This window comes from Cervus elaphus, chromosome 20, assembly GCF_910594005.1.
Source record: "Cervus elaphus chromosome 20, mCerEla1.1, whole genome shotgun sequence".
Lineage (NCBI taxonomy): Eukaryota > Metazoa > Chordata > Mammalia > Artiodactyla > Cervidae > Cervus > Cervus elaphus.
In genome coordinates this window covers 74,220,034-74,245,400 of record NC_057834.1, presented here as the reverse complement: position 1 = coordinate 74,245,400, position 25,367 = coordinate 74,220,034, and the positions used below count along the sequence as shown (strand labels likewise).

The 25,367-nt window shown below is 41.8% G+C and overlaps 1 protein-coding gene across 2 annotated transcripts in view; it reads right to left on the bottom strand.

The window, feature by feature from the left end:
* TGFBR3 (transforming growth factor beta receptor 3) overlaps positions 1 to 21,843 on the bottom strand; it is a 192,337-nt gene extending 170,494 nt beyond the window's left edge. Inside the window, exon 1 of one of the 2 annotated variants that reach the window (XM_043875720.1) lies at positions 21,589 to 21,843. The gene's annotated coding sequence lies outside the window, so the exon portion shown is untranslated. The remainder of the gene's footprint in view (positions 1 to 21,588) is intronic. The other variant, XM_043875719.1, reaches the window with a different exon arrangement.
* Positions 21,844 to 25,367: the final 3,524 nt, after the last annotated feature.

Here is a 25,367-nt window from a genome sequence, read left to right as displayed (position 1 = left end):
AATAAATAAAAGCCTAGTATGAGTAAAATACAGATGAGAGTGGCAGTAAAAGGTCTGCACAGGTGTGAATCCACTCTGCCACCTCCCAAATGGGTGCTGTTGACTGGACATTCTGCATGGATGAGACTATCCTACAAACTACTGTGAGGATTAAATGAGTTAACATAGATACATTGTTTAGAACAGTGCCTAGCCAAAAAAAAAAAAAATAGAACAGTGCCTAGCTCATAATAAGCAATGAATAAATGTTAGCTATTATTATCATTACTGGTCCATTCCCTTTGAGGTATATTTACACCAAGAAAGCAGAAAAATTAGGGTATAGCTATTTACATAATTTTTAGCTACTGAAAAATACTACAAAATAAACATTACAATGGACACCAAAAGGAGATAAGCTAAAGAGCAGATCACTAAGAAAACAAAGTTATAGACAAAATTGAGGCACAGTTCATTGGTGGCACAATGGTCTTATCTCCAAAACTGACATAACTCTGGACACCATAAAATTGTTTCCAGTCACTGCTTAAAGTGATTGCCACCATAATTCCACATCACCTCAGATGTAATGGAAGTCTCCTTGGTTATCTGAAAAATCAATGACCAAAAAAAAAAAAAAAAAATCAATGCCAGCAAAGGGAATCTGTCCCTATTTTTTTCCCTTCAAAAAATTAGATTTCCTGAATGGATGGATAAGGAAAACTCTAGAAGAACATACCATTTCAATAAATACTAAAAGGGCAACTTTTATAAAGCAAAACCCTATAAGGAGACCTCAGAAGATGACTTCCCAGAGGACTTTTATGGTGCACACAAACCACATAACCAGCACGAGGCTTGTAGGGATATTTAATGAACTTGTGTCACCCCCTGCCCGCAGCTGCAGAGGGTCTATGGGGCTGTGCACCTTAATCCAGGGCTTAAACCAAGTCTGAATGAACCTGGACAAGAAAGGCAAACGGTTCTATTAAAAATATAGACTGCAAATTGCTGACAAGAATATTGGGTAATTATTAAAATGCAGCAATTACAGATATAATAGAGCCAAGCTAAACAGTTTGATGCCCAAAGGCAAACCACAGCAAGTTTACACCGGATCTTAAAACATCTCCGAGGAAGTCCAAGACAAGTTGAAACTTACACACTGCTGCTTGGAACAAAGAAGGAGCTTTTCTTCTTTTAACTTAAAAGTCCCTCCACAATGTAACTTGTTCAAAAGAGAAAATAAACTGCAGAGAGTTTTTGTCTAATCTTCCCAATGTGGTGACAGGATCCTAAGGCAGAGGAGAATAAAAAGGGAAGTGTGTCGTTCCATTCACTGGAACTCCAGTTTTGGCCAAGACTTACACATATCAGCAGCTGAACACACAACCTGGGGATCAGTTCCCTAACTAGAACACAGGATGGTCAAAAGCTTCGAAAAAGTCACAGATCTGGAACAAAACTAGGGAAATACCAATTCTTTTCCTTCTCTGAGGTTATATCACACTCAATCTGCACAGACCAGGGACTCAACCCTGGTTTTCTGACCTCTCTGTATCTCTTTGGACTTTAAGAACAAATAGCTTTCTTTAGAAATATAAATAGGGTGCTCGAAATCTTAAAAGAACAATTTGAAAGATACTGTGAAACAGTCATTTTGCCCATATTTCAAAGTAATGTATTCCATTCAAAGGGTACCAAAACTTACAGTATCCACAAATGAACAAAAAATAATTCTGAGTGAGACCTTAATGGAGTTTTTAAAAAATGAATGTGATACTAATTCTTCTAATTTCCCCTGAGTCTATTTCTAAGGTCATTAAACTTAGTGCATTGCCCCACATTCTCTAGTGATACAAGGAGTTCACAGGGAAAGACCAGGATAAGCTGAAAACCCCTACCCAAATGAGTCCTGAAATACATCATGGTTTTTTGAACTAATATCCAAAAGGAATTGGTTGGGAACAATTGGTATTTCCTGGGTTGATCAGGATTTTTTTAAGAGCAAACCTTGCTCTATCTTAGAGGGAAAACGTGGTGAAACAACGCCTGGCAATAAGCTTACAGCCAGCAAAAAAAATTAGTAACTTCCCCTTAGATAGCTAACACAGTGGCTATGAACATGAGATTATTCAAAATCAGAACCTACAATTAGCTTCCACCCAATCAATTTCTCAATTAAAAGAATTAGCCTGCTAAAGATAACATGAACAGCTTTTAAACTTAGACGAGCTCAACAGAATTCATAGGTGAAGAGGAGCCCAATCTCCAAGACCAGCCCTTGCCCAAAATATTAACAATAAGGCAGAGTCAAGACTAGAAACCGGGTCTTCCCATGACAGCACTCCACCTTGCAGTTCGAGGTCCGTTGCCACAAACTAGGAACCGTTTTCTCTCCCTCAGTGCTCAACCTCTAGAAACAGAATGTTTTCTCCAAGAGAGAGGGAAGCCTGCCATAGCTGCCATCAGACATCGGTACTTCCATGTTGACTTGTGCACTTTGCACAAATCATTACTGATCACAAACTAAGACTTGACTTCCGGACTGCGGGTGGTAGTCATGATAAATAAACAATCCTTGGTGATGCTGTATGACTAAGTTCTTTGAAGATAAAGCACAAATCTTTGCATCGTCGTATCTTAACACTATGACTGTTCAGCCCCCAATATGGAAAATATTCAACAAATGTGAAGATCTTAAAGATGTGTATATTGAGTGGAATAAAAAATGAGCCGTTCCCTAAACCCAAATAGGTAAGAACACCTGATTTTCTGGTCCTTCAACATTAAAAGGTTTTCTAGCAGATCATTAAAATGTTTCTAGTCTGCCACTTAAGTGATTTTTTTGGAGAAAGGTATACTGTTAAGTCTGCAAATGGTTAAATAAAAGCTGGTAGAAGAATTGCTCTGATGGATATTAAACATGTTATTCAGGGGATTTAGAAAAAAGGCAGGATGGATGACATCAATATATAGCTTGGCAGCCTGAAAAAAGGTGTGTACAGGATACAGAACAGATACTATTGTTTGATGACATTTGGATACCCTTTGAGATCTGTACACAGAGACAGCAAAATCACCTTACTGAGTCACAACAGCAATTCTCCCATTTCTCTACAACACAGAGAAACTGGCTAATCCCAAATCCCCGTTTTCAGACAGACTTGGCACAAAGAGGGGAAAAGTCCTGGATGTGGATAAGAAATCTTTGGAATTGCATCCAAGTATAATCAATATTTGATAAATATTTACTATGAGGAGCCAGGCACTGTTAAAGATATCAAAGATATAGCAGGGGAAAAAGGAGCCAAAAATCCTGCCTTCATGGTGCTTATATTCTAGTAAAAGTAACACCATCTACTACATTAAGCAAGAATTTAATTTCCTGAGCCTCATTTCTCCCTTCAGTAAATCTTTATTGCTTATTCCATGCCAGGCAATAGAAATATAATGGCCACAAAAAGAGACATATTCTTTTGCCCTTGTAGACTTAAAGTGTGGTGGGATAACCAGCAAAAAATCACCAAAAAATGTAATTATAGGCTCTGATAAGAACTCTCTTTTTTTTTTTTTTAAGAGCTCTTTAAAAAAGTATCACCACTTGAAGGATAAGTAAAGATTTAAAAGCTCTGGTGAAGGATAACATTACAGATACAGGAACCATTACAAGTCACTGATGCTGAAGGGTTGGCTGCAGAGTCAACAGGAAGAGAAAGGAACAGGGTCAAGAAGGAGTTTAAGCAGGAAAGTGGCACGAGCCCAGTAGGTTTTTAAAGTGTCCCTGGTACGGGCAATGAGGAAAACAGTATGGGGGTGGTTTAGTTACTCAGTTGTATCCAACTCTTTGTGACCCCACAGACTCTAGTCTGCCAGGCTCCTCTGGCCATGGGATTTTCCCAGCAAGAATACTGGAATGGGTTGCCATTTCCTTCTCCAGGGGATCTTCCTGACCCAGGGATTGAACCTGCATCTCCTGCATTGCAGGTGGTCTCCTACACCTCCCACATTGCTAGTAGATTCTTTACCACTGAGCCACCAGGGAAGCCCATGTGGAAAACAGCTGGAGGTTTCTCAAAAAACTAAAAATAGAACTACCATATGATCCAGCAATTCCACTTCTGGCTATATATCTAAAGGAAGTTAAATCACTGCAAAAGAGATATTTGCAACCCCATGTTCACTGCAGCATTATTTACAGTAGCCAAGACATGGAAACAAACTACAGGGCCACTGATGGATGACTGGATAAAGAAAATGTGGTGTGTTTATAAAGGAATATTACTCAGCCAAAAAAAGAAGGAAATCCTGCCATTTGCAACAAAACTGACAGATCTCATAGTCAATATGCTAAATGAAGTAAGTCAGAGAAAGACAAATACTATATGAGCTCACTTATCTGTGAAATCTAAAAAACTGAACTCAGGAACAGAGACCAGATTGGTATTGCCAGAAGTGGGAGTGAACGGTAGAGGAAATGGGTGAATGGAGACCAAAGGTACAAACTTCCAGTTATCTAAATAATTTCTGGGGATGGCATGTACAACATGATGACTATGGTTAACAATACTGTATTGTACATTTGAAAGTCGGTAAGAATCAATCTTAAAAGTTAACACAAGTTATAAAAAAGCTGTTAACTATATGAGGTAATGGATGTTAACTTACTGTGGTAATCATTTTGCAATATACAAATCATTATGCTGTATTTTATGCAATGTTACGTGTGAATTAAATCTCAATAAAACTGAAAAAAATTAATTAAAAATAAATAAAGACTTCTCTGGGTACCATGTGGGGAACACACCAAGGGAGCCCAGAGTGCTAAGATGATCAGTTAAAACTCTGACAGCAGTCAGACAAGAAAGGTGGTTTAGATTAGAATGGAACCTCAGTTTCTTCATGTGTAAGAAAATAAACTAAAGAAAGCTGAGCGCTGAAGAAATGACACTTTTGAACTGTGGTGTTGGAAAAGACTCTTAAGAGTCCCTTGGAATGCAAGGAGATCAAACCAATCAATCCTAAAGGAAATCAGTCCTGAATATTCACTGGAAGGACTGATGCTGAAGCTGAAACTTTAATACTTCGGCCACTTGATGCAAAGAACTGACTCATTGGAAAAGACCCTGATGCTGCGAAAGATTGAAGGCAGGAAGAGAAGAGGATGACAGAGGATGAGATGGTTGGATGGCATCACTGACTCAAAGGACATGAGTTTGAGCAAGTTCCAGGAGTTGGTGATAGACAGGGAAGCCTGGCATGCTGCAGTCCATGGGGTCACAAAGAGTCGGCTATGACTGAGCGACTGAACTGAACTGAAACTAACCTTACCTACATCACAGTGTGGTAACAAGGAATCAAATGAAATTGTACATGTAATAGCACAAAAGCTGTATTACTTATCATTAGCAGCCTGTCTCTATCAAAGGGAATTATTATCCTGAAGCCTAAGATTAAGTAAAGTTTCAATATTCTGTGCCTGCCAGTGGAAAGGAAAAAAGGAAGACCACTCTTGAGCTACCTGGGCTTCCCTGATGGCTCAGACAGTATAGAACCTGCCTGCCAATTGCAGGAGATGCAGGTTCGACCCCTGGGTCAGGAAGATCCCCTGGACAAGGAATGGCTACCCAATCAAGTATTCTTGCCTGGAGAATTCCATGGACAGAGGAGCCTGGTGGGCTACAGTCCATGGGGTCCTAAAGAGTTGGACACAACTGAGCAACTAACACTTTTACTTTTCACTTCACTCTTGAGCTACCTATACTTGTAGGTAGGAATTCTACATGAAGACCCAGTAAAAGAAGGCAGGATGCAGAGAGGGCACAAGAAGTACAGAGAAGCTGGGCTCTGTTCTCCTATACCCCTCCAGGGCCTGGTCCACCCTCACTCTTGGTTAAGAGTGTAACCAACACACCTCTGGCCCCAGCAACCTTAATTTCCTAGGGGCTGACCTTCAGTCAGTCCTTAAGAGCCCTCTGTCTATCCCAAGCACAAGAGATCTCACTGCCCAAGCAAAATACAGCATAAAGAGGAGGGTGGGCCTGGATACATCTCACAAGGTTGCAAAAGACCAGGTTTTGTTCAAGTTCAAACAAACTAGGACTGATATTTTTAACTCACCCTTGCAGTATTCCAAGAACCACCTTTCACATTTAATATTTCTTTATCTAAAGATTTCAGTTGCTTTTTAATTTTAAGCTAGAATTCACAGAGAACTATTCTTGGGGGTTCCAAATCTGGCTTACCCAGATGTCTTACATTGGACCAGTCATTTAGCCTCCATCAACCCCTCCTCTGCAAAATAGTAATGATATTTTGATTGTAATATATGAGACAGAATATGGGCATGATACCTAAAACAATACCTGGCCCACATAGTACATTTTTTTTTCCATCCAGTACGTTTTAAAAAAATAAGTCATCGAAGTTTCTATGGTTAAAATATATAGTCTTTAAAAAAAAAAAAAAGGCAAACTACCAGTCACAGTATAAGATAAACAGCAGTTTACATCAAAGTTTATATTAATTTTGGGATTAAACTTTGTCACCTAGAATTTCAGAAATTCCCTCTATCACCAAAAAGTAACGATTCCAAACCTAATACAAAAGTCCTAAAGACAGTTATAATATTGCAATGCTGTTCCAAAAAGGCAGTAAAGCTACTGCCTCAACAGCTCTTGTATAAGTTACAAAGATCTGGCTGCATGGCCCTTCTCAATTAGCCTCAGGGGTTTAGCCAGGGGGCTTCGGAGCTCAGCCTGGCACCAAACTAACCCAGATGCCTAGAGGGAAGAATCAGCTATCATCAAAAGGCTTTATTAAATCACAAAGCAGCAATCATTCCAGCCAAAGCAGCACAGCCGAATATTCTCAGGTCCTAGCTTGCACCAAGTCATTTAAAAAAGCTTTGGGGTGGGACTTCTCTGGCAGTTGAAGGGCTAAGACTCTACACTTCCACTGCAGGGGGGATGGGTTTGATCCCTAGTCAGGGAACTAACATTTCACATGCTGTGTGGCATGGCCAAAAAATAAATAAAAAGTGCTACATCTCCTAGACCTCCAACAGACTATTTTGTACAACATATACTAATTTACCAAAACATTTGATTCACATCTTTATATGCAGGGATTCTGCAAATATATGAATTCAGGATAAACACTCCAGCAATAAGACTATTTTGCTAATCACAATTAAGCACGTTTTTTTATTCCTCTCACTGACTTCCAAGATAAAATTCTTTCTCTTGGGTGGGGATAATCGCTCAACAGATACATTTTGATCACTTAACAGATATTATTTGGTAAAGAAAGGGTTCAGCCACCCAGGCTTGTGAAACATTCAGAATTAAAACCCTTTGATGGTTGCCCACTGCTGTCAGGATAAAGACCAAAGCATTTTGCGTGGTTGCTGGATGTTGCCAACTTAGTCTCACCTCATCCTCTGCATGCTCCATCCATGCTCGCCTTAATTCAGTTCTACAAAAGGGTCAAGTCCTTGCTTCCAGAAGTGACCTTCACTGTGTTGGAATTCAATGACCCGCCATGGTTCCCCTAACATAGCCAATTTCTAACATCTTCAAGGCTTCAGGTCTCTGTATAAGCATTACTTCTTTAAGGAAGCCTCCTCTGAGTCTCTTGAAATTAAACTTGGACACCTAGAATATGGTGCAGTCCACCCCCAAAGTAAATCTCCATGCAATTACTTCCTTCCAGGTGTGGCTTTCCTACTCATCTGTCCATTTCAGAAAGAGAGATGACAGTTGCCCTGGCTCACTCAGCATATAGAAGGCAACCAGTGAAGGTATCATATGGATCTCAAGTATAAAATACTATCTTGTACATTACATTAAAAGTAGTATGAAAAGACGGTGAGTTATCAGAACATCTCTCAATAATAAATGAATGGTTTCCCTGGTGGCTCAGACGGTAAAGAATCTGTCTACAGTGCAGGAGCCCTGAGTTCGATCCCTGGGTTGGGAAGATCCCCTGGAGAAGGGAATGGCTTTGCATCCAGTATTCTTGCCTGGAGTATTACATGGACAGAGGAGTCTAGTGGGCTACAGTCCAGGGGGTCGCAAAGAGTAGGACATGAGTGAGCAACTAACACTTTCACACTTTCTTTCACTTTCCAACAATTAAGAATTGTATTTAAGAAAGACCCTATACCTCAGGCAGCCTCAAAGAAACAGCAGAGGCAAGAATTTGGGTATCAACACATTTCACAAGTTCAGACAAGTCACTTCATTCTGAGCTTTAATTTTTTCATCTCTAATATGAAGAGATTAAACAAGAAAATCTTTTATTCTCTACCTTACTTATAATTGTCATTATAAGAGCTAAAAACTAATCCTGAATCTCTCCTATAAAATGAGACTTCAGATACACTTGTGGAAATGTGAAACACATGATCATGGAGTAGCTAGCAGGAATGACAACAAAACTGCGAAGTATTATCCTAGAAAAACATTCAACTTGACAATGTAAGTGTAAATAAAGTATTAATACTACATTTTTTAACATACAACTTATATAAACAAAAAATATTTAAACAAATTATCTTATAAGCAAGAAAAGAAATCACAAAACCTGAATTTTGTCAGATCTGCCTATTTCATCAAAATTGCCATTTTTATTTTACTCCTCAAACTCCATGAATTCTACTTGTTCTCCTCACCTCATTTCAAAAGTCACTTCTGATTACTCCCATTCCTCTGTAAACACTGTTTCCTTAACATTTTGTGTATAATTTGTTCCATGTTATCCTCTACTTAGAGACAACTCAGAATGTTAGAAATAGATAACATTTACTCCAACCCTTTAATTTTGCAGATTAGCAAACCAAGAATTAAAAAGGCTCAATGACTGGTCCACTGATACACAGCTAGTCAGTAGCACAGCCAAGACTTGTCCACAGGCTGCTTTGTAATTATTCTGGGGCCGTTCATGTGTTTCTACAACATTCGCCTTCCTTTTAGAGGCTAACACCCTGCCACCTTCTTTGGACCCCACAAAATGTCTCAGTTACCATCTCTGGAGCACCATCTCTGTTTTTCACAATTTCTCATTTCAACCTCTCAAAAACCCAAGGAGACAGATTTCTTTAACTTCATTTTATAGTGAGAAAAGTGAGGCTTAAGATGCTAAACCACCCCCAAGCTAGTATATCCTAGCACCAGGATTTGAGCCCAGGTCTGTCTGATTCCACAGTCTATGATCTTAACTACTACAAACAGGAACTTGTCTACTGTGGACACCAACCAAGCCCCACACAGTCACTTTCTGATAGTGGCAGCCTGATTAGATCTGACATAGGGAGAAGTTACTTTGTTTTGTAACCATGGAGGCGAGGCTCAATCACAGCAGTTTTATTTTATTTCATTCACTCATTATTTATTACCACCTACCAAGTACCAGATGGCGCTAGTGGTAAAGAACCCACCTACCAATGGTCTTACATCTTAGGTCTCTTAGGAGACCTAAGAGATGCGGGTTCAATCCTTGGATTGGGAAGATCCACTGGAGGAGGGCACGGCAACCTATCCCAGTATTCTTGCCAGGAGAATCCCATGGACAGAGGAGCCTGGTGGGCTACAGTCCATGGGGTCGCACAGAGACGGACACGACTGAGGCAACTTAGCAGGAGCACCATGTACCAGAGAGTTTCCCTGGTGGCTCAGCGGTAAAGAATTCACCTGCCAATGCAGGAGACACAGGAGACGCAAGTTCAATCCCTGGGTTGGAAAGACCCCCTGGAGAAAGAAATGGCAACCCACTCCAGTATTTTTGCCTGGGAAATCCCATGGACAGACAAGCCTGGCGGGCTACAGTCCATGGGTCGCAAAGAGTTGGATGCGCCTTAGCAACTAAACAGCCACCATGTACTAGGCACTGTTCAGAAAGCTCATACATTTTTAGTGTTCAGGAAACGGTAGCTTTGATTTTTAACTAGGTCACTGACAACAGCTCCATTCAAGACAATTTACTTTCAATTTGATGGTTTTGAATCCCAGGGTTAAATAATGCTACAGCTTTGTATAGGGCCAATAACATCCTCCTAAGCCTTTGACTTCCTTGGCTGAGCTTCCTGTCCTGATGAGGCGGGCTCTGTAGAAACCATGCTGATGTTATCACAAAAAGAGAGAGAGGTAAGTAACTCTAAAAGGACTGTTACACTAATATAAATTAGCTCTATACTCAACCCAACCCCCTACCACAAGAATTGAATGCTTCTTCAGAAGTATAATTTACTACCTCTTGGGTTTAAGTCATTAGTTTCAAAGGACCATACCCCCACCAGCACTACTGACAAAAGCAAGTAGTAATTTCTTTTTCGTTTTTTTCTTTTTGGCCACACTGCACAGCATGCAGAACTTCCCTAATGAGGGATCGAACTGGTGCCCTCTACAGTAGAAGCGCAGTCTTAACCACTGGACCTCTAGGGAAGTGTGCAAATGGTAATTTCAACTGCTGTCTTGCAAAGGGTTAAAACCTCTCTTCAAAATTAAGACAGTAATTTAATTTTTAAAAAATCCATACTCCAATGTCCTTTTTGTCTAAACTAAAGAATTCTTTTCAAAGAAATTAGAACATCAAAGCAAAACTCAGGAGTTTGGCCTGGCAGTCTCAAGACCATTCCTTAGGGCATAGCCCCGAAGCAACCCCAGAAGGTTCAGTGAGCGGCCCTGTGCATGGGCCCAGAGCCAAGGGAAGATGTCAGGGCCACAAGGAAATTCTGCTCCTCTGCCCCATACCGTCTCCCCCAGCTCTTCTGTTTAATGCCGTGTTTACTTTTCATCTTCGTAGTCCCATGGGTTAAAGGGCAAACCAGAGGCAGAGAGAAACCACAGCAAGCCCTAGCCTGTCAGAGGTAAAATGGGAGTCTTCCCAAACCATTTTAAGGCTGAGCAGAAGCCACTATCACTGCTTAAAGTCAGACAATTAAAGAGGTCAATGTTCTAGTCTGACAGGTCATGAATGGGGATTTTTAAAAAATCAGATTCTCCCTCCAGACATACCTGATAGTGTTCCCTTTTCAATGCCATAAGTGTACATTTAACTGGATCTACAAGAAACCACAAATCTTGCTTCCTCTCATTTATATATTCATCCAACAAATATTTATCTATTTGTCTGCTCAGTCAGTGCCAGGTCTGTGTGGAGATTCAAAAGGGAATAAACCATACAAAAATCCCTCACCTTATGCAGCTTACATTCTAGTCGGGGGAGACCAAAACTGTAAACAAGGTATATAATTATACATGAGACAGAGGTAAATGCTGAGAAAATTAATAAAACAGAGAAGCAAGGCAGGAAGGTTTGTTTGTGTGCATGTTTGTTTGTTTCTAGTAAGGACCTAACCCTAACCCTAACCCTAAGAAGTGAACAGTGTAGATACCTGGGAGGAAAACATTACAAGCAAAGAAAACAGCACATGCAAAGGCCCTGAGACAGAGTGTGTCTGGTATGGGAAAGGGAAAGCAGGTCAAGTAGCTAGAGTAGAGTAAGCAAGCCAGAAAACGGAGGGTGAAGTCAAAGAGGTAACAGGCAAGGGAGTCATGGGCTGGTTAAGGCTTTATGGATCATTATGAGGATTTGGGTTTTTACTCTGAGAAAGACAGGAACAAGAAGAGTGTTTTAATTAGAGAAATGACAGCATCTGACTTAGGTTTTATCAGGGCCATTCTGGCTACTGGGGGGAGACTACTGGAGAGGGGCAGAGGGAAGAACTGCTCCCCACCCTGCAATCTTGAAGCTCCGCTCCTCGCCCTGAAATCTGGGGCAACCATCCAAGCTCTCTGTACCTGGCTGTCCTCATCTTTAGAGGGGCTTGGAAAGGATTATTTCTAAGCCCCAATCTAATCCTAAACTATATGATTCTGAGTTGATTTCCTTTGTTTTCTCTACAGCTACAATTCATATCAACTGCAAACTTGATCTTTCCCTCAAGCTTTAACAGAAGTGGAAAAGTGGAACCAAGTTGAAGAATTCCACTTGACAACATATATGGCCATGCCCATGCCACACACCCAGGTTACAAAGATGGTAAGACTCAATCCTGCTCTAGGGAAGTCTGGGGAGGAAGAAAGTAAATTCTCAGGAGGCAGCAGGAGAAAGACTCAAAGAGAAACAAAGGGAGGAAGCAATCAACCGCCTGCCAGGAAGAGCCACGTGAAACTTCAGTAGAGAAGGTGATGATGGAGCTAAACGGGGGGCCACCAGAAAGAAGGAAAAGGAGGGGATGCTAGAGAAAAGCCCAATCCTAAAGGAGCAGGGCATGAGAGCTCAGGGTGTGCTCCGGAAACAGAAGGAGTCTTGTAGAAGCACAGTCAGGTTCATGGGAGAAGTGAAGGAAAACAGCTAAAGAGTAGGCTGAGCCACATTGTGAGTGACCAGACATCCCACGCCAAGGATAATGGAACAGCAGACATTTTAAATAAAAGAAAGGAAAACACAGATCTGTATTTTAGAAGGTACCACGCATAATGGATGAACAATTTGAGAGAGAGATACTGAAACCAGGAAAACCAGCTGGAATACATCCGCAATAGTCCAGGTGAGGTGATGATTTGGAAATAGAGAAGAACATGCCAATTTCAGGGCTTGACCTATAGACCTAGTTAGCCAATCTCTCTTGTAGAGCTAAGATTGGCGTTTACATGTTAAAATGATGGAGAAAAGTTAAAGGACTGATAAAACATCATGATACATTGGAAATTATATGAAATTCCAATTTCTGTGTCCATAAATAAAGTTTCCTGGAACTCAGGGAAAATAAAGAAAACACCAACTGAGATCTGCTAAAAGTAAGACACCATGAGATTGGTGTGAGTCGGCTGGAGGAGGTAAACAAAAGGAAATTGAGTATGCCTGAGGATCCTAGCTTGGCACTGGTGCCACTTACTGACAGGGGAAATACAGGAGTTGGGGGCTGGAGACCACAGAGAAATCGTATACTGGGACTGGGACTTCGTTTTTTGGTTTTACTGTTGTTGTTTGGTTTTTCAGCCCGCTCCAGGGGCATGTAGCGTCTTCCCAGATGGCACAGTGGTAAATAATCTGCCTGCCAAAACAGGAAATGCAAAGAGACACAGGCTCAGTCCCTGGGTTGGGAAGATGCCCTGAAGTAGGAAATGGCAACCCACTCCAGTATTCTTGCCTGGGAAATTCCATGGACAGAAGAGCCTGGCGGGCTACAGTCCCATGGAGCTGCAAAGGGTCGGACCCGACTGAGCAACTTCGCACATAACCAGGGGCGTCTGGCATCTTAGTTCCCCAAACAGGGATGGAACCCACACCCTCTGCAACGGAAGCAGGAAGTCTCAACCACTGGACCGCCATGGATCTTAGCTTTAACAGAAAAATCGACAGAATAGCCAGGTAGTTGCTGGAAATAAGGAGACAGATGCATGAAACCGGGAGTTAGGTGACCACTGAGACATAGAAATATGAGTCATTGAACGGCCGAGGAGTGGAGGGAAATGGGCAGATGGAAGTTGGAAAACGACCTACACAGAACAAGCACTGAGAAGGAAACCTGAAGAGATGGGGCAGGGAGTGGGGGAAACCAGGGCAACGTAGTTCCAGGAAAGCAAGGTAACAAAACGTGGGAGACAGTAAGGCACCAGAGAGAGGACACTTCAGGTGCTGACTGAAAACAGGCTGGGAATTTTGCACCTCGCACCTTCTCTGGCACCCGCCCATCTTGGGTGGCGGTGCAGTGGGCGTGGGAGCCCGCCCGCTGAAGGCCGAGGAGTTTGCCAGAGGTGAGGAGAAAGGGGCCGATCGCTGAACACCACTAGCCCCGAAGGACGACGTTGTTATGAAAGATTCTGTACCATCAGGAAAGTTTTATTCAACACTCTGGAGGCTTAAGGTGTGAGAAACAGGAACTAAGATCTGTTGGTGGTGATCTTCTGGCGGTAGAAAGGAGATTTCTTAGTTAACACCTGGGTCTCATGGGACCACTAATCCTGAAACTAGCAGCAGGCTTTATTTAAGAAAGGCTAGTTGCTTCTGACAAGTGCTGAGGACAATAGATTCACTCACACGTCACCCAACTCCCAGCTAGGCTTCTCACCTCCGATTGTTCTCACACTAGCAAACCTAGTCTTTCTCCCAGAGCAGCTTTATACTAATCCACAGGGACTACATCTTCATTCAAAGCATAGCATGGGGAAAAGAAAGAAGTGAAAGTGTTAGTGGCTCAGTCCTGTTAAACTCTTTGCGACCCCTTGCACTGTAGCCGGCCAGGCTTCTCTGTCCAGGGATACTCCAGGCAAGAATACCGGAGTGGGTTGCCATTCCCTCCTCCAGGGGATCTTCCTCATCCAGGGGTCGAACTTGGATCTCCTCCATTGCAGGCAGATTCTTTACGGTTTGAGACAGGAGGGAAGCCCACAAAGCATAGTATAAAGTGTAATAAATAAACCATAGCCCCAACTAGCTGGGATGATGCTGGAAAGCCATAATCTGGCACCATTCAGACAGGAAAAGGCTTTACCAGTAATACCAGCTGGGTCCCAAAACACTGGGACCAAGCCCCTCAGTGTCAGCAGAAGCCGCCTAACTGCTCCTCTATTTACACTCTGAGAAACAAAAAGGAGCTGAAGGAGGAAGTGTCTTTAAACCTAAAATTATTCTTAATTTCCAATACAGAATGCTTGAAAAAAAAATTGAAAGCCAACAGAATAACTAGCAGATTTTCTTTTTTTTTTTTTTTTTACTGTGTGCCTATGGTCCTTTCTCCTTTACCCTCTGAAAAAAATCAACCCAACCCCCAAAATGATCATTTTTCTTGGCCTAATTTCCCTATTTTTGTGATTTATAATTGGAAACAGACTGCTTTTTCCTGGCTTCAGGGAACAGGATCTTCAGGGTTATAAGAGTTGCCAACTACAGAATCTCAACCTTAGCAAAATTTCTTTTGCAAACCTATTACCTATGTAACTATTAGAAATATATATTAATTCCCCCCCAAAAAGTTAAATTTAAATGCCTTATATTATGCAAAAGTGAATTTTCTCCTGACAAATTAGACACTGCCCCCTCTCTCCTAGCCTCCCTACTCAATGAAGCTAAGTGGAATCCTGCTTTGTGTTCAGTTATCTCCCATCTGAACATCATCAAAGCCTTATCTAACAAGGTATCTATATAGGATACTTTCTGGAAGCATTTTTTTTTTAATTTGGTAGAACTGCTTCTACGGGAAATCTCCCTGTTTGCCCACACACTGAATAAAATTAAAACCTTCAATATCTTAGCAGCCATTCTAGAAATGAAATATAAAGAGGCCACAAACTGAAAAAAGCAAATGTACCCCCAAAAAATATGAAATGTATCAAGCAGGTCATCGTTCCCCCGTGTCAAAAACATGATGCATCCAATGGCTGCAAAGCTTTGTAATGGATGAGTATGATGGATTCAAAACAAAAAAAGCAGCTGCTATGTATTTTTTCATGATTCAGAGGGCACATTATAAATACACGGCAAATAGCTGTGTTGTTGTTTAGTCGTTAAGTCATTTCTGACTCTTTTTGTGACGCCATGGACTGTAGTTCGCCAGGCTCCTCTGTCTGTGGGGTTCACTAGGCAAGAATACTGGAGTGGGTTGCCATTTCCTTCTCCAGGGGATCTCTCCGACCCAGGGATCAAACCGACGTCTCCTGCACTGGCAGACAGATTCTTTACCACTGAGCCACCCAGGAAGCCCTAACTATCTCTATAAAGACACAAAAATAAGAAACTAAGAGGAATGTCTGCTCAGAAAGGCTTTGACAAATAGAGACCAACAATAGTAAACATACCCATTTGGAAGATCAGAAACTTCTCCCACACATATAGGGAAGACCTTACATGCAGTGATGCAAAATGTATGTAATGAGTCAATGGTGCTTTCCCTCAAAGTTGAATTTCATTTGCCAGTCAATTGCACAAAGTGTCATATAATAAAATGAGATATTTATTCTTTATGGACACTCAGAAGGAGAGTTTTGTGTTTGAGTATGTTTTGTTTTAAAGAAAAATACCAGAAAAGAGATAACTCAAAACAACATAGGGGAGTATCACTCAAAAATATTTAGGGTACCACATGAACACAAGGTTTTGAGATTGGAATCTAAATATTTCACCTCAAATAACCTTCCAAGTATTAAAAAAAAAAAAAAGCAACATTCTATCCCAGCAATCATCATGCAGTTAATTATAAAATGAAATTTGCAAATAGCCACCAGTGTATTTTTGCATCCAATGAACAATTTCATATGTCAAAACACATAAATCACTAAAAATGCTAACAGAATTATACTCCCAAAAGGGAATCTTTTCACACACCAAATGGAATTAAGTGTTCATCAAGTTTCCATTAATCAAATAGGATAATCAGAATTTAAAAAAAGAAACCCTAAGTTCTGCTGGGCCCTCCACCTGGTCCACTTGGTGTTCTTACCCATCACTGGTGCTTAGTCATCACACCTGTAAACCCCAGACCTTTTCCCCAGGCAATCTGATCACAGGAGAGCTCAAGGACCAGTATCTGTAAAGACTGTTTTCTAAAGATCATTTTTTTTCAGGGACTAATCAACTTAAATGTGTTTGTACAAATGGTCCATCGGCAAATTCAAACAAAAAGCTGACCTTCAGCCTGTACCAGGAAAATGAATATGAGCTTGGAAGCACAAACAAGCAGGTGCTTCTTCCTTCTTCTGCAAAAAGTACCCAACCCTGAAGTCCCCTTTCTCCCAGAGCCTGGTGTCCAAGAAATAAGGGAAAGTATATGCCTCCGGATCACCATCCTTTTTCTTAAAGTGAAGACAGGACTGACACTTCAGATTAGATTCTAAATTATTACTGTGGCAACAATTTAAAATTAAACCCTAAAAATGAACTTTGTCAGGCTAAAGGAATCACCAGCACTAGCAACAGACTTAACCTTTTTTCTCCTATAATTATCTTAAGCAGGAACTATCAAGGTAACCTAAGGGTGTGCTACTGGAGACCATGTTTCAGACCTTGGGGGATAATCTCAATTTTAAATATGGTCTCCATCCCTTATACCTCTAGTTGTCAGCCTACTAAGTCTTTTTGTTTGACCCAGAAAACTGAAGAGTAAAACATGCAGAAGAAGGTCCAAATGAGAGGGGGCCCATGCAGAAAATTTAAGAATGTTGCTTCAGACATTAAATACTGCATGCCTTGGTGGAGAAATAAAAACAATTTCCTCCTAAAAGAGGCAAGAGGCTCGGAAATCTGTGCTAAATCTTAAAACTTTGCAAACAGAGAAAATAAATCTCAATGTCCGTTAACAAACAAATGTGCTATTTCAAAAGAAATAAAACAAGAAATCTAGAAATGGACAGAGCCCAGGAAATGGACCCAAATCCTTTTTTGTAAGGCACTTCCAAGTTGTGATTTATTTCAGCTTGACTAGAAACCGAACAAATCAGCAATAGCTTGTGTTTTACGAAATGCTACAAAAAGACAATGCTATCATTCCAAGTGTTACTCTGAAGATGAGGAAGCCTCAAATGCCCTAGATTCACTCTTTTATATTCCAAACTATCCATGTTCCTAAAGGCAATACAAGATTGCTCCTAAGTTAAAGACCCCCAATTCACTATCTAACTTGAATCATGCAAAGTTCAAAAAGTAGTTAACATTTTAAGTTTCAAAATTTCAAAAGAAGTTTAAAAATATAAGCAAAACGCTCCAGTGGAGAGACTGAAACAGAGATAAAATCAATTATAAAATAACTGTTGAATTAAAAGAAAAAGAAGAAGAAAAGCCAGAGTGTCCTCATTAACTAATGAACCTGACAATTATAATTAGTTTTTGTCCAACAGCAATGAGGGAAGAAAAAAATACATTTTCAAAATGGATTATCAAGAACAGGGATAATTTAAAATGACCACAGATCAAATTCATCCAGGAAAAATATTACAGCAATGTTGATATTTACCAGTGATCTTCTAAATGTTAACGGTTCTGCCTGTTAAGCTTAAAATGTAAAGTCAGAAATTTCCACAAATTTATGATCCTGGGAATTTGGTCAACAGTTAGATATTGAAGAGTCTGCAGAGACCATCTTCTCAGTACTCAAAGGACATCTGAGTTCTCCCTGTGCTTAGGCCCAGAGCAGGCCCTCAGAAAAGCAAGAATCACTTGACTTTTACAAGATACAATCAAGTTTGCATGCAAAAAGAAAGATTAATTCCTTTGAGGCCTCAAAAGAATGGGACAATACTTCTCTTTAAGCAAACCAATTTTGTCAATAATGGTGGTTTAAAAAAAAAAAAGGCTTTCCTAAACCCTAGGAAGCCTTAAGGCATCCTGCTATCAGAGGACTGAAAGATGGCTAACTCCAACACCAGGAACCTTAAGCCTATTAGGGAGCTGGGGGTTGCTACATGTTTGCTAAATAAGTAAACTAAAAGACCATGGAAAACTAAATTAAACTAAATAAAATGCTACTCTGAAGTGTAACTGTAGTACTGAGATTTAGAAAGAAAGGACTAAGTTTGAAAGTTACTTTAAAATAAAATCCACTTGACCCTAACTTGGTAAATGAAATAAAGTACCTGATACTCAAGAAGCAAGAAAGGAAACTGACCTACAAAATTGCAGAGATGAAAAACTTTCTTAAAAACTTAGTTTAACTGCTTTTCCAAGCATGTTAATTCCTAAATATTGCTTATATATTTATCTATAGACACATTGCATCTATACTAAACAAACATGTTATTTCTGGACTATTATCATACTAAAATATAAGCCTCTGAAGAATGCACTGGAATAGAAATGCTGCTATTCAACATAACAATTCCTTATTGTCTGGCACTCAGATGTTAATGAAAAATGATAATGACAGGATTGTGAGAACACCAGCCTTCCTGAAAACAAATTCACTATATCCACTCTTCTACAAAAGACAAATGAGCTTCATTACAAAAGAATTCACAATGCATCTCTCTGGACTCCCAGTTCTCCTAGATAGTTTGAAATATTATTACACAAAATTATTTTACATGTGCCTCTTAACGAAAACAAATGGAAATAAACTGTGTGTGTATTTAATATCTGTCCACACACCACAGAGTTCTAGACATATATCCAATATATAGGCCCTGTCCTCAAAGTTATTGTTACACTCATCAGTTGAAATTAAACCCAGTTCTCCATAGTCAAGTCAGAAAGCAACTTGGTTATTTTGCTAGATAAAGCCACAACATTTTCCATTCCTGAAATGTATGAATACTCTAAAAAAACTGGTTTAGGTGCCTAACAGACATCAATACACAGTGTGCTATGCTCCCCCTATTGGCTAATATTCAAAATAACAATGAATTCCCCAGGGGGTGCCTTTGAAGTTCTGGGGTTCAAAAGTAAGTTGGTGATTTTTATGTTTAAAAAACAAGAGGTGGGTCAGCAGTTGTTAAGCAAAGGTGCCATGTAATGGTCAGATTCCATCAAAACAGGAAAAATTAAAGTTGACAAATGACAAAGACAAACCGAAGGGCTGAAAACATGCTGAAGCCTTGAAACACTAAACAATGCAGAATTGAAGCCAAAAGCCGAGAACATCAAGAAACAGAGCAACATCCTCTAACTGACACAATGGCATGAAATCCATTTCATTTTAATAGCCCTTAAGGGGGTAAGAATTATTTCCCTGCCTCCTGTGCCAACCCCAAGCTGTTTCCTAAGGAAGCCAAGTTAACACTGACCAACAATGTCTGGAGAATTAATATGAGAAATGAAGTTTAAAGATCTGAATTAATTAATATAAATCAGAGTTCTATTTATAATTATTTGGAGCCAGTTTCAGAGAAGCTGAAATTTGGCACCCCCACGGGTAGATCACCTAAATTAATCACGGATACCTGATTTGTGTTTCAAGAGATGTGTGTTCAACTCAGCGGGAAGTTGAAGGATGGGAAAAGCTGCCCGGACTCAGCGCACTCAAATCTGACTGCACTTGCTGCTCTCTGCTGAGTGGCTAAGCTAGCTCTGGACTCAGACAGAACTAACAGTTGTGTAATAGCCTGGGCAAGTAACTAACCTCTAGTGTCTTATCTGCAAATTAGGGCTATTAATGGTGTTTTTTCCAGAGGGTTGGTGTAACGATTAAGTGTCCATAAGGCATTTAGGAGAGTGTCTGGCACAGAGTTTGGGCCCAATAAACGTTAACTTTCATTATTTCCGGAAAGAAAGTAGCTAATTTCACACTGAAGTACCTGTTTGCAACCTGAAGTACTATTCCAGGAAAATTAAAAGGTCTTGACATGTGCTTTGCTACTTGTGGGAGACTTATCTCCTCCCAAACCGATCGCTTATTTCTCTTGGAAGGGATGCAGAGTTCAGAAAAAGTCTGGTTCCGCATCTCAGTCTGTCATGCCTACCATCCTTACCCTCCACGCTCCTCTCCAGTCTCCACGAGGCTCAGGACAACCACAGCTAACAGCGGGGCACAGACACTGCTCTAGTACTTTACATATTTTAAATCATTCAATCCTCACAGTAACATTGAGGCCAATACTATTATCACTCCCATTTCACAGCTAAGGAAATGGAGTGATTTTCTTCTCTCAGCTCTTTTTTGTAGACACTAAATCCTTTAAGTTCTACTCGGTCAAGGTGGGAGCCAGTATTGGTGGCTCAGATGGTAAAGAAACTGCCTGCCAAGCAGGAAATCCAGGTTCCATCCCTGGATCGGGAAGATCCCCTGGAGAAGGGAATGGCAACCCACTCCAGTATTCTTGCCTGGAGAATTCCATGGACAGAGGAGCCTGGGGAGCTAGCCACAGTCCATTACAGTCCATGGGGTCGCAGAGTCGGTCATGAATGAGCATCTAACACACACACACTGTCAAGGTAATTCAAGTTTGACAAGCTGGTTCCCTACACCAAATGATTCTGGAAAGTGAAGCAAATGCCCTAATAAGAACAAGACTGCAAGAAGATTCTCCTAGCAACAGTCCAAGAGTTTCCAGATTATTCTAACCAAATGAACATGCTAAGGGAATCCTTCAAAATAAACCGGGAAAGGTGGCTATAAGTTAAAGCGGGAGGGAGGATTCTCTGCGGGGCTGTGGGCTGCAGCGCTCGGCGCCACCCGCAGTGCACCCTGAGGGCGCGGCCCGCGGGGAGTGAAGCTCCTGTTGGTGCGCGGGTACCGGGGCCGCAGCCTCTGCAATGGCAACTGAGTATAAACCCACAACAAGTCTTTCCCACCGACGCTGTCACGCGCCCAGTGGGAGGTGGCCAGCGCGCCCCGCGGAGGTCAGAAGAAACCGCGGAAAGGAAGAGTGAGGGCAGGCGCGGAGCAGATGTCCTCCCCAGCACACCGCATCGCCCAGAGCGCTGCCCACCCGGGACGGCCGCTCCCCTGTGCACCTCACAGCGTAAACCCCAACCGACCAACGCCGCCCCCAAGAAGCCCAGGGGTCCGGGCGGCCGGAGCGATCCCGGCCGGGAAACAGGCGCGGAACCCAGCGCAACGCCAACAGCCACCGCGCAGCCTGGAGAGCCCTCGGCCGGCACGGGTGCTGGGCTAGCCTGGCGGCCAAGGGCGTCCCGGCGCGGGCTGCAGCGCCGCTAGGCTGAGCCCGCACGTACCTCGGAGGCGGTGTGTCAAACGGAGATCCACCCGCCACAAGTTGCAGGAAAGCAGAGCAAAGTTTCCCCGCCCAGCGCCCGGCGGCCGCGAGCTCCGGCAGCTGCTTCGCCGCGGCGCAACTACGCCATCCCGACCCGCCGGGGACTTTCTCCTCCTGCAGGGAGCTCGGGGAATCGCGCAGGGAAAGTGGCCGAGCGCGAGAGCCGCCGACTTCCCTCCCTCACTCACTAGGAAGAGGAAAGCGCCACTCGGCGTCCCCGAAACCCTCGATTACCCCCATCGGGCCGACCCAGCGCACTCGCTCCCCCTCACACACGCGGGCGGGGATGGGCAGGACGCCACAGCAATCAGCGCGCGGGGGGAAGGGCGCTCCTCCTCCGCGGTCCCCACCGGAGCTCCGGGCCGCCGAGAAACTCCTCCTCCCGCCGCCCGCCTCCCCGCTCTCCTCCCCCTTTTCCTCTCGGGCTGATGGATGAACCCCGAGCGCGGCCGGAGCCTGCGTTTCCCTTCGGACCGAGGAGGGAGGGAGAGGAAAGGAGTACTGGGAACGTCTGGGGTGCTGCGCGCCCAGATTGGGACGGTCGGCCGTGGGGGAGGGGGTCCTCGGAGAAGAGCCACATTGGGGCAGGGAACAGGGGGCAGGGGTGGAACGTGGACGCGAGCGGCAGGGATTCCCATCCTCCAACTAGGTGTTTCCAACTTTTCAGAGCTCTCTGGAAGAGTTGGGTTATTTGGTTCCCTCCGTCTTGATATAAAATTTCTAAAACCTCGGGTAATCTGATCACACCCTCTTGCCTACACCCTAGCAAAGGCCCCCACGCGCACATTCATTCTGTCCCTGCTTGTTTTTCCCACCTGCAGTCCTGCTTGCTGTATATCAAGATGCGTTCTGATGGTGGGTCTTGCCTGCTCCTAACAGCTGAGAGTGCATAACCCAGCCATTACCCCCTGCTCACTAGATAATACAAATGAAGGAGCTCGGTCAGCATTACTGGCATTATCTCTAGATGGGCGCGATGTAAGTGAAGGTGTTGACGCTGCTTCCTGCGTTCAAGTCCGGGTGGACTGACTGCTGCAGGGGTTGATGAACGCTGTCATCAGAACACCACTTTGATACTCCATTTTTACACCTGGTTTTTCTGTTAAAAGATTTCTTAAACCAAAGGACACTGTTTTACCAAGAGGCTGGTAAAGTAACTCTAGGCTGACAGGTTTCAGAGACCAGATGTCCTGTCTTGATTCTGCCCTGTGACTAGATGTGGAACCTTGGACTATCGGCTTAAACTCTCCACGTCTGTTTTCTCCTCTGTTAAATGAGGAGCTTGGCCTAGGAGACTTCTTCAGGTCCTAAAAGGTTATGGTCCTAGGCTTTTAATCGCTAGAGACTAGAATGGGAAAGTTTCTTATATTATTACTTCTGCAATATTATTATTTGGAAAGTTACTGGGTTTTCCTGCTTTGAGAGAAGAGGAAGTGTTTCTCCTCTTTTTTCTCTTGTACCTATACATAGAGAACTCACTCAATTGGAGATATTTCCACAAGAGCCAAATCATTATTGAATCACCTGGATTACTGCAAAAATCTCTAAAATGAACAATTCATTCCTTACCAATATTTATTGAACACTTATTGTTTGAGAGGCTTGAGTGAAGTCTTGGAGAAATATATAGGGCTAATGCCTTGTTGGAGCCAACAGTCTAGGTAGAGTTATCTCAGCTGTGATAGAGTCTCTCTAGATTCAAGGACTTAGACTTCTCATAGACTCAAATTGCACAGTATTTGTGCCTCAAACTGTCAAGTTTTAGCTTCCAGAGCAGACATGAACACTTAAACTGGGTTTGAATATTTAATCCTACCTTTAAACATATCCATCATGTTAAAGCTTTTTAATTTCTAAATAAAATGACATAGAAGTAGAGAGAGAAAAACCAAGTCCTAGATAACAGTCTTGTCTTCAGAGAGTGATGAAGTAACTGTTCACAATAATCAGATTCTCAATAGTGTAACCAATTATGTGTAACTCAATACTGGACAATTATTCTGTGCCAGGCAGAGTTCTAAACATTCTATGTACCTAAACACATTTACTTCTCAAGCCCTATTAAGCTGTATACAAACTGAGGCCTATGTGCAAACCTACCTTAAGGCCTTAGAATTTGCTAAGACAGTACATATATTAAATGAGAGAGTCAGAATTCAAATCCACATCCATCTAGCTCAGAGCCCAAGTCCTCAACCACCAGGACATTGTTGTTGTTGTTGCACTTCAGTCACTAAGTCGTGTCCAGCTATTTATGACCCCGTGGGCTGCAGTACGCCAGGCTTACCTGTCCTTCACTCTCTCGGAGTTTGCTCAGATTCATGTCCAGTGATGCTATCTAAAGATCTCATCCTCTGTCCCCTCTTCTCCTTTTGCCTTCAATCTTTCCCAGCCTCAGGATCTTTTCCAATGAGTCAGTTCTTTGCATCAAGTAACCAAAGGGTTGGAACTTCAGCATCAGCCCTTCCAATGAATATTCAGGTTGGATATCCTTCAGGATTGACCGGTTTGATCTCCTTGGATGTACTACCTGTCATCAGAAGCTTTACATTATTGGCAAAATAAAGAAAGGTTTGAGGAGTTTATTCCATTGGGATTTTTTTTTTCCTCAAAACATCTTTAAAATTTAAGGCTATTTAATTAGTTTCTCTAGCTGATATGGAAAAATCCAAGAAATTATGTCAGTATTTGCAAAACTAACAATGTCTACATAGGTGTTTTCTCTCAATCTTTATGCTAATAATTTGATATTATTTGCAGAAATACAGACACCTGAAGCATAGAGCAAAGGTTTTAAGCAAAATTCTGGTTCCCCAGCCAAGGGGTTCTCCAGAAAAGGAGTTCCCTTACATTTTAATAATACAATATTCACTGATTTCTAGAGGGAATAAATCCTCTCCTTTTGATTGGTCTCTTACAAATTAGGACTTTGTTCAAGTTACAGGATTTATTCCCATAAAATACAAACTTCCTTTGTTTCAAGGTGGTGTCTTAGTCATTTGTTCCAAATTTTTTCAAAAAGAATTTCAAGCAGAGGGGTGAGATAAAGAGGTGCACTCTATCTTACTTGCAAAGAAAAAAGGTTTGACAGCAGAGCGTCGAAATTTACTGAGACTGTGTTTCTTGCAAGGAACCACCCTTCCTGTAGATGTGGACCCACTTCTTTACAACAGTGGCATGTCCCCAGATTCTGTTGTTTAGCAGACAACTGAACAAATTCAAAATAACCTGCTTGTGTTCCTTGCAGAAGTCAACAACTCGAAATGCTAAAAGACTGTATCATTAGAAAATCATTTGGTTGTTTTTCTTTTCTAAGTCCTCCTTTAGTATTTAGCATATGCTTTGCACTTTACGAATCATAGCTCATTCAATCCTTATAACACTCTGTCATCCTCATTACAGATTAGAAAATGATGCAGAGAGTGAAGAAACTTGCACAAAGTCACACAACCAGCAAGTGTAACTTGGCTGATTGACCCAGAGTGTGCTCTGAACCTCCACTTTATGCTGCTACAGGTGAAAATAGAGCCCCATCCACTCAAAGCAAGAGTCATATTCTTAAAGCTCAATTCTTTTTTTTTTTAAAGCTCAATTATTTAAAAGTTTCAAAAGATAAAGTTTGTTGAGAAATATTACCCTCCACCACCATATAAAAATCAATTCCTTTCACCCAGGAAAGAGAGGAGAAGAGACACTAACTTTAAAGTTTGTCTGAAATAGCCAAGATCTTGGAAGCAA